Genomic DNA, 7,782 nt, shown 5'->3' with positions numbered 1-7,782 from the left:
AAAAGAATGCTAAAGTGAGGACTAAGAACTCCTTCAGTGTGTGGGAATTTCAGTCTGGAGATAATGAACACAATGCTTCCCTGTTAAATGTTGTCAATTCTGCCTTTCTAAAGTGACCTTGACTGCTGGACTGACCAGATGTACCACAGCACAGAAGCTGCAGAATTTGAGAAAAAATCCCCGAAAGAGCAAGGAAGACATGCTGAGAACTATTATTGCTCACTCTGCTAGAGAGAGTAAAAACTTGCAGGAGTGGAGAGAAAAGGAAAGCAGGATCCGCCAGAGGGAAAGCAGGACCCGGCAGAGAAATGCAGTGGCCAAGAGGAAAAGCACAGAGAAGCTGCTAAGCATCCTGTCGTGCCAAGCGGACTCTATCGAGTCACTCGTTGCCATGCAAGCAGAGCACTACCGTGCTACTCCCCCACCCCCCCCGTCCCAAAGCTTTTTGCCTTGTGCACCAATGTCAGTTCAACCCCCCCTTCCCCAGCATCCAGGTTCTTACCACCACCAGCTGCCTCCAACACCTGTACGTTCACCAACCAGCCCTGATAACTACAACCCTTACCCTCTGCACTCAACCCCCATCACCATGCAGTTTATGCACCCTGAAGTGCATGATTCATTGCACAGCACTCCAGACAGGACGTATACAAACTTGTGACTGTGCAGTTCACCAACCCACACCCCTGCCCTCTTGTGTTCATGAAATGTTGTGTGTGTCTGTCTGTCTGTCTGTCAAGGAAGTTTTTTTCTTTTCAATAAAACAATTCTTGGCTTTGAAAACAGTCTTTATTATAGCAGATAGTGAAAGATACCGTAGCCCAGTAAAGAAACAGGCACTGCAAATCATTTTAGGGATACTAGAATAACAGTGTAAACAGTGCACTTCACTCCCATGCAAGGCAGCAAACATTACTGTTGGCTTTCAGCCTCAAATTCTTCCCTCAAGGCATCCCTAATCCTTGAAGCCCTGTGCTGGGCCTCTCTATTAGCCCTGCTCTCTGGCTGTGCATATTCAGCCTCCAGGACTTGAACCTCGGTGGTCCATGCCTGACTGAATGTTTCACCCTTCCCTTCACAAATATTATGGAGGGTACAGCAAGCGCATATAACCGCGGGGATGCTGCTTTCCCCCAAGTCTAGCTTCCCATAGAGACATCTCCAGCGAGCTTTTAAACGCCCAAAAGCACACTCCACAGTCATTCGGCACCGGCTCAGCCTGTAGTTGAACCGGTCCTTGCTCCTGTCAAGCTTCCCTGTATAGGGTTTCATGAGCCAAGGCAGTAACGGGTAAGCGTTACTTAAAAAAGAATCTGGCACATCAGAAAAAGGCAGGCTAATAAACAGGGACAAGTTTTTAAAGTGCTTGTACACAAATGCCAGAAGTCTAAATAATAAGATGGGTGAACTAGAGTGCCTTGTGATAAAGGAGGATATAGATATAATAGGCATCACAGAAACCTGGTGGACTGAGAGCAATCAATGGGACACAATCATTCCGGGGTACAAAATATATCGGAAGGACAGAACAGGCCGTGCGGGGGGAGGAGTGGCACTATATGTTAAAGAAAGTGTAGATTCAAATGAAGTAAAAATCTTAAGCGAATCCACAGGTTCCATAGAGTCTCTATGGATAGAAATTTCATGCTCTAGTAAAAATATAACAGTAGGGATCTATTATCGACCACCTGACCAGGACAGTAATAGTGATGATGAAATGCTAAGGGAAATTAGAGAGGCTATCAAAATTAAGAACCCAATAATAGTGGGGGATTTCAATTATCCCCATATTGACTGGGAATATTTCACTTCAGGACGAAATGCAGAGATAAAATTTCTCGATACTTTAAATGACTGCTTCATGGAGCAGCTGGTACGGGAACCCACAAGGGGAGAGGCGACTCTAGATTTAATCCTGAGTGGAGCGCAGGAGCTGGTCCAAGAGGTAACTGTAGCAGGACCGCTTGGAAATAGTGACCATAATACAATAGCATTCAACATCCCTGTGGTGGGAAGAACATCTCAACTGCCCAACACTGTGGCCTTTAATTTCAAAAGGGGGAACTATACAAAAATGAGGGGGTTAGTTAGACAAAAGTTAAAAGGTACAGTGACTAAAGTGAAATCCCTGCAAGTTGCGTGGGCCCTTTTTAAAGACACCATAATAGAGGCCCAACTTCAATGTATACCCCAAATTAAGAAAAACAGTAAAAGAACTAAAAAAGAGCCACCATGGCTTAACAACCATGTAAAAGAAGCAGTGAGAGATAAAAAGACTTCCTTTAAAAAGTGGAAGTCAAATCCTAGTGAGGCAAATAGAAAGGAGCACAAACACTGCCAACTTAAGTGCAAGAGTGTAATAAGAAAAGCCAAAGAGGAGTTTGAAGAACGGCTAGCCAAAAACTCCAAAGGTAATAACAAAATGTTTTTTAAGTACATCAGAAGCAGGAAGCCTGCTAAACAACCAGTGGGGCCCCTTGACGATCAAAATTCAAAAGGAGCGCTTAAAGATGATAAAGTCATTGCGGAGAAACTAAATGGATTCTTTGCTTCAGTCTTCACGGCTGAGGATGTTAGGGAGATTCCCAAACCTGAGCTGGCTTTTGTAGGTGACAAATCTGAGGAACTGTCACAGATTGAAGTGTCACTAGAGGAGGTTTTGGAATTAATTGATAAACTCAACATTAACAAGTCACCGGGACCAGATGGCATTCACCCAAGAGTTCTGAAAGAACTCAAATGTGAAGTTGCGGAACTATTAACTAAGGTTTGTAACCTGTCCTTTAAATCGGCTTCGGTACCTGTAGACGGGCTACTCACCGCCGCGGCGCCTCCTGCTGGTTTTCCCGGGGAATTGGCTCTTTTCCAGCCCGGAGCGCCCTCTGCAGGCCGGTGATCCCCCTTTTTACTATCGGCCCCGTGTCCCTCCCAGGACCCGGTGCCCCTTTTACTATAATTGGGTCTCCCCCTCCCAGGGGAACCCCCACCCTACTATCCCCACTTCGTCTCAGTAGTGGCCACTGACAGTCATGGTCTAGCCCCACACCCTGGGGCAGACTGCAGTATCAGCCCACTCATCACAGGCAAAGGGGGTTTGGACCTGCTGCTTTGTCCTACCCCTGGGCTGCCCTCTGCAACCCCCAGTACCTTTGGCCCTTTGCTAGGCCGCAGCCTGGGGCTTTCCAGGCTGGAGCTTCCCTAGCTCCTCAGCCTGTTCCCAGCCCTGCTTCACCCAGGTACTTTACCTCTGCTCATAAGCAGCCAGGCCCATCCCTCTCTGAAGGCAGAGAGAGACTGCCTGGGCTCTGGCTTCCCTGCCCTCTTATAAGGCCCTGCTCCTCAGTTTGGGGCGTGGCCCCCAGCTGCAGCCACTTTCCCAATCAGCCCAGCCAAAAGCCCCTTCCCAGGGCTGTTTTAAAGCCCCACTGGGCGGGAGCGGATAGCCACTCCGCTACACACCTCCCCCCTTAAAACCCCCACCCTTGGGGATAGGGAGGTTTCTTGGCCTGGCTCAGGCGCCCACATGCCTCCAGGGCCACTCGCTTTTTCTCTGAGTCCTGCAGCAGCTTCCTCAGGCGGACCTCCTCTTCTACCACGGCCGCATAGTCCTTAGCGAGTTCCACGCCACTCGCTTCAGACTCGCGGAGGGCCCGCTCTGCAGCTTCGAGCCGGGCCCGTAGACTTGAGTCCCCCAGGCCCTCTTCCCTCAGGGTCTGGGTTCCGGTGGTGGTCTGTCCCAGCACCACCTGTGTCCAATTTATCCCCTGGACACGTTGCTCCTGGGCCCCAGCCTCTTGCTGGGCCCACTCCATCTGGGTCTCTCTGTTTATGACAGGCGGGGTGATGGTCTGGGTCCCAGCCTCCTGCGGGGTCCCCACGATTGCCCCCTCCGCGGGTGTCACCTTCTCTACATTCAGCAGGGCCCCTTCTGGACCTCCAGGCACCTCCCTTGGCCAATCCTCAACTTTCTTGAGGGGGCAGTGCCTCTTAATGTGGCCCAGCTTCTGACAGCCCCAGCAGATTCCTTGCCTCCTCACTGCTTTGGGCCCTCTCTGACCCTTCATGGGCCTAGCCTTCCCTGGGCTGCTTGACACCATGTTCTCTGGGCCTGGACAATCCCTCCAAATGTGGCCCGTCTGCCCACAGGCCCAACATACAGGGAGCTGCCTGGGTTCCCTCACCCGGCGGACTGCCCAAGGGATTCGGCACCGTCCCACTCTGGGGTGAGGCACCCTGCCCCCAGCCCCATAGGGACAGTCCCGTTTTATGTCCCCTCTCCTGGCACAGAGGAAACAAGTCCTTTGTTCTTCCCTGGGCCTCCTGGCCCTAGAGCTGGGTTTCCCCCTCAGCCCTTTTCGATTCCTCCCGACCATCTGTCGTAGGAGCTTCCTCAAGGCCCGCTGTTCCTCCACCAGCGGGGCCATCTGTCTTTGGAGGGCCCATTGTACCTCCTGCAGTCCCTGTGGGTCTCCAGCCCCCTTCCACTGGGGCGCTGCCTCAAAACCCCACCCTGGGACAACACCTGGAGTCTCTGCCAAGAAGACCCCGGTGTAACAGGGATCCATTTCCCTCTGCCTCAGTTTCTCCACCTTCTTTTCAAGTCTCTACTTCGGGGCAACTGTCCCACAGTCCTTGCCCTGGCCCTTTGTATCAGGGGTGGACCGCTAGTGCCTGCATTCTCCACCATATGTAGACGGGCTACTCACCGCCGCGGCGCCTCCTGCTGGTTTTCCCGGGGAATTGGCTCTTTTCCAGCCCGGAGCGCCCTCTGCAGGCCAGTGATCCCCCTTTTTACTATCGGCCCCGTGTCCCTCCCAGGACCCGGTGCCCCTTTTACTATAATTGGGTCTCCCCCTCCCAGGGGAACCCCCACCCTACTATCCCCACTTCGTCTCAGTAGTGGCCACTGACAGTCATGGTCTAGCCCCACACCCTGGGGCAGACTGCAGTATCAGCCCACTCATCACAGGCAAAGGGGGTTTGGACCTGCTGCTTTGTCCTACCCCTGGGCTGCCCTCTGCAACCCCCAGTACCTTTGGCCCTTTGCTAGGCCGCAGCCTGGGGCTTTCCAGGCTGGAGCTTCCCTAGCTCCTCAGCCTGTTCCCAGCCCTGCTTCACCCAGGTACTTTACCTCTGCTCATAAGCAGCCAGGCCCATCCCTCTCTGAAGGCAGAGAGAGACTGCCTGGGCTCTGGCTTCCCTGCCCTCTTATAAGGCCCTGCTCCTCAGTTTGGGGCGTGGCCCCCAGCTGCAGCCACTTTCCCAATCAGTCCAGCCAAAAGCCCCTTCCCAGGGCTGTTTTAAAGCCCCACCGGGCGGGAGCGGATAGCCACTCCGCTACAGTACCCAATGACTGGAAGTTAGCTAATGTAACGCCAATATTTAAAAAGGGCTCTAGGGGTGATCCCGGCAATTACAGACCGGTAAATCTAACGTCGGTACCGGGCAAATTAGTTGAAACAATAGTAAAGAATAAAATTGTCAGACACATAGAAAAACATAAACTCTTGAGCAATAGTCAACATGGTTTCTGTAAAGGGAAATCGTGTCTTACTAATCTATTAGAGTTCTTTGAAGGGGTCAACAAACATGTGGACAAGGAGGATCCGGTGGACATAGTGTACTTAGATTTCCAGAAAGCCTTTGACAAGGTCCCTCACCAAAGGCTCTTACGTAAATTAAGCTGTCATGGGATAAAAGGAAAGGTCCTTTCATGGATTGAGAACTGGTTAAAGGACAGGGAACAAAGGGTAGGAATTAATTGTAAATTCTCAGAATGGAGAGGGGTAACTAGTGGTGTTCCCCAAGGGTCAGTCCTAGGACCAATCCTATTCAATTTATTCATAAATGATCTGGAGAAAGGGGTAAACAGTGAGGTGGCAAAGTTTGCAGATGATACTAAACTACTCAAGATAGTTAAGACCAAAGCAGATTGTGAAGAACTTCAAAAAGATCTCACAAAACTAAGTGATTGGGCAACAAAATGGCAAATGAAATTTAATGTGGATAAATGTAAAGTAATGCACATTGGAAAAAATAACCCCAACTATACATACAACATGATGGGGGCTAATTTAGCTACAACGAGTCAGGAAAAAGATCTTGGAGTTATCGTGGATAGTTCTCTGAAGATGTCCACGCAGTGTGCAGAGGCGGTCAAAAAAGCAAACAGGATGTTAGGAATCATTAAAAAGGGGATAGAGAATAAGACTGAGACTATATTATTGCCCTTATATAAATCCATGGTACGCCCACATCTCGAATACTGTGTACAGATGTGGTCTCCTCACCTCAAAAAAGATATTCTAGCACTAGAAAAGGTTCAGAAAAGAGCAACTAAAATGATTAGGGGTTTAGAGAGGGTCCCATATGAGGAAAGATTAAAGAGGCTAGGACTCTTCAGTTTGGAAAAGAGAAGACTAAGGGGGGACATGATAGAGGTATATAAAATCATGAGTGATGTTGAGAAAGTGGATAAGGAAAAGTTATTTACTTATTCCCATAATACAAGAACTAGGGGTCACCAAATGAAATTAATAGGCAGCAGGTTTAAAACAAATAAAAGGAAGTTCTTCTTCACGCAGCGCACAGTCAACTTGTGGAACTCCTTACCTGAGGAGGTTGTGAAGGCTAGGACTATAACAATGTTTAAAAGGGGACTGGATAAATTCATGGTGGGTAAGTCCATAAATGGCTATTAGCCAGGATGGGTAAGAATGGTGTCCCTAGCCTCTGTTCGTCAGAGGATGGAGATGGATGGCAGGAGAGAGATCACTTGATCATTGCCTGTTAGGTTCACTCCCTCAGGGGCACCTGGCATTGGCCACTGTCGGTAGACAGATACTGGGCTAGATGGACCTTTGGTCTGACCCGGTACGGCCTTTCTTATGTTCTTATGTTCTTATGTTCTTAAGCGGGGTCTCCAAGGATCACAATGGGCATTTCGACGTCCCCTACTGTGATCTTCCTGTCTGGGAAAAAAGTCCCTGCCTGCATCTTCCTGAACAGGCCACTGTTCCGAAAGATGCGTGCATCATGCACCTTTCCAGGCCAGCCTGTGTAAATGTCAATGAAACGCCCACGGTGATCCACAAGCGCCTGGAGAACCATAGAGAAATACCCCTTACGATTAACGTACTCTGATGCCAGGTGGGGGGGGGGGGGCCAGAATAGGAATATGTGTCCCATCTATCGCCCCTCCACAGTTAGGGAAACCCATTTGTGCAAAGCCATCCACAATGTCCTGCACGTTCCCCAGAGTCACGGTCTTTCTTAGCAGGATGCGATTAATTGCCTTGCAAACTTGCATCAACACGATTCCAACGGTCGACTTTCCCACTCCAAACTGGTTCCCGACCGACCGGTAGCTGTCTGGAGTTGCCAGCTTCCAGATTGCAATAGCCACCCGCTTTTCCACCGTCAGGGCAGCTCTCAATCTTGTGTCCTTGCGCCGCAGAGTGGGGGCGAGCTCAGCACACAGTCCCATGAAAGTGGCTTTTCTCATACGAAAGTTCTGTAGCCACTGCTCGTCATCCCAGACTTCCATGACGATGTGATCCCACCAGTCAGTGCTTGTTTCCCGAGCCCAAAAGCGGCGTTCAACAGTGCTGAGCATTTCCGTGAATGCCACAAGCACTGTAGTGTCACACGCGGCAGGCAAATCCATATCGATATCATCGTCGGACTCCTCACTGTCACTTTGGAGCTGAAGGAATAGCTCGACTGCCAAACGTGTTGTGCTGGCGACACTCATCAGCACAGTCCTCAGCAGCTCGGGCTCCA

Source organism: Mauremys mutica, chromosome 1 (assembly GCF_020497125.1).
Source record: "Mauremys mutica isolate MM-2020 ecotype Southern chromosome 1, ASM2049712v1, whole genome shotgun sequence".
Taxonomy (NCBI): domain Eukaryota; kingdom Metazoa; phylum Chordata; order Testudines; family Geoemydidae; genus Mauremys; species Mauremys mutica.
The sequence above is the reverse complement of the archived record's forward strand: the minus strand, read 5'-3'. Positions refer to the sequence as shown.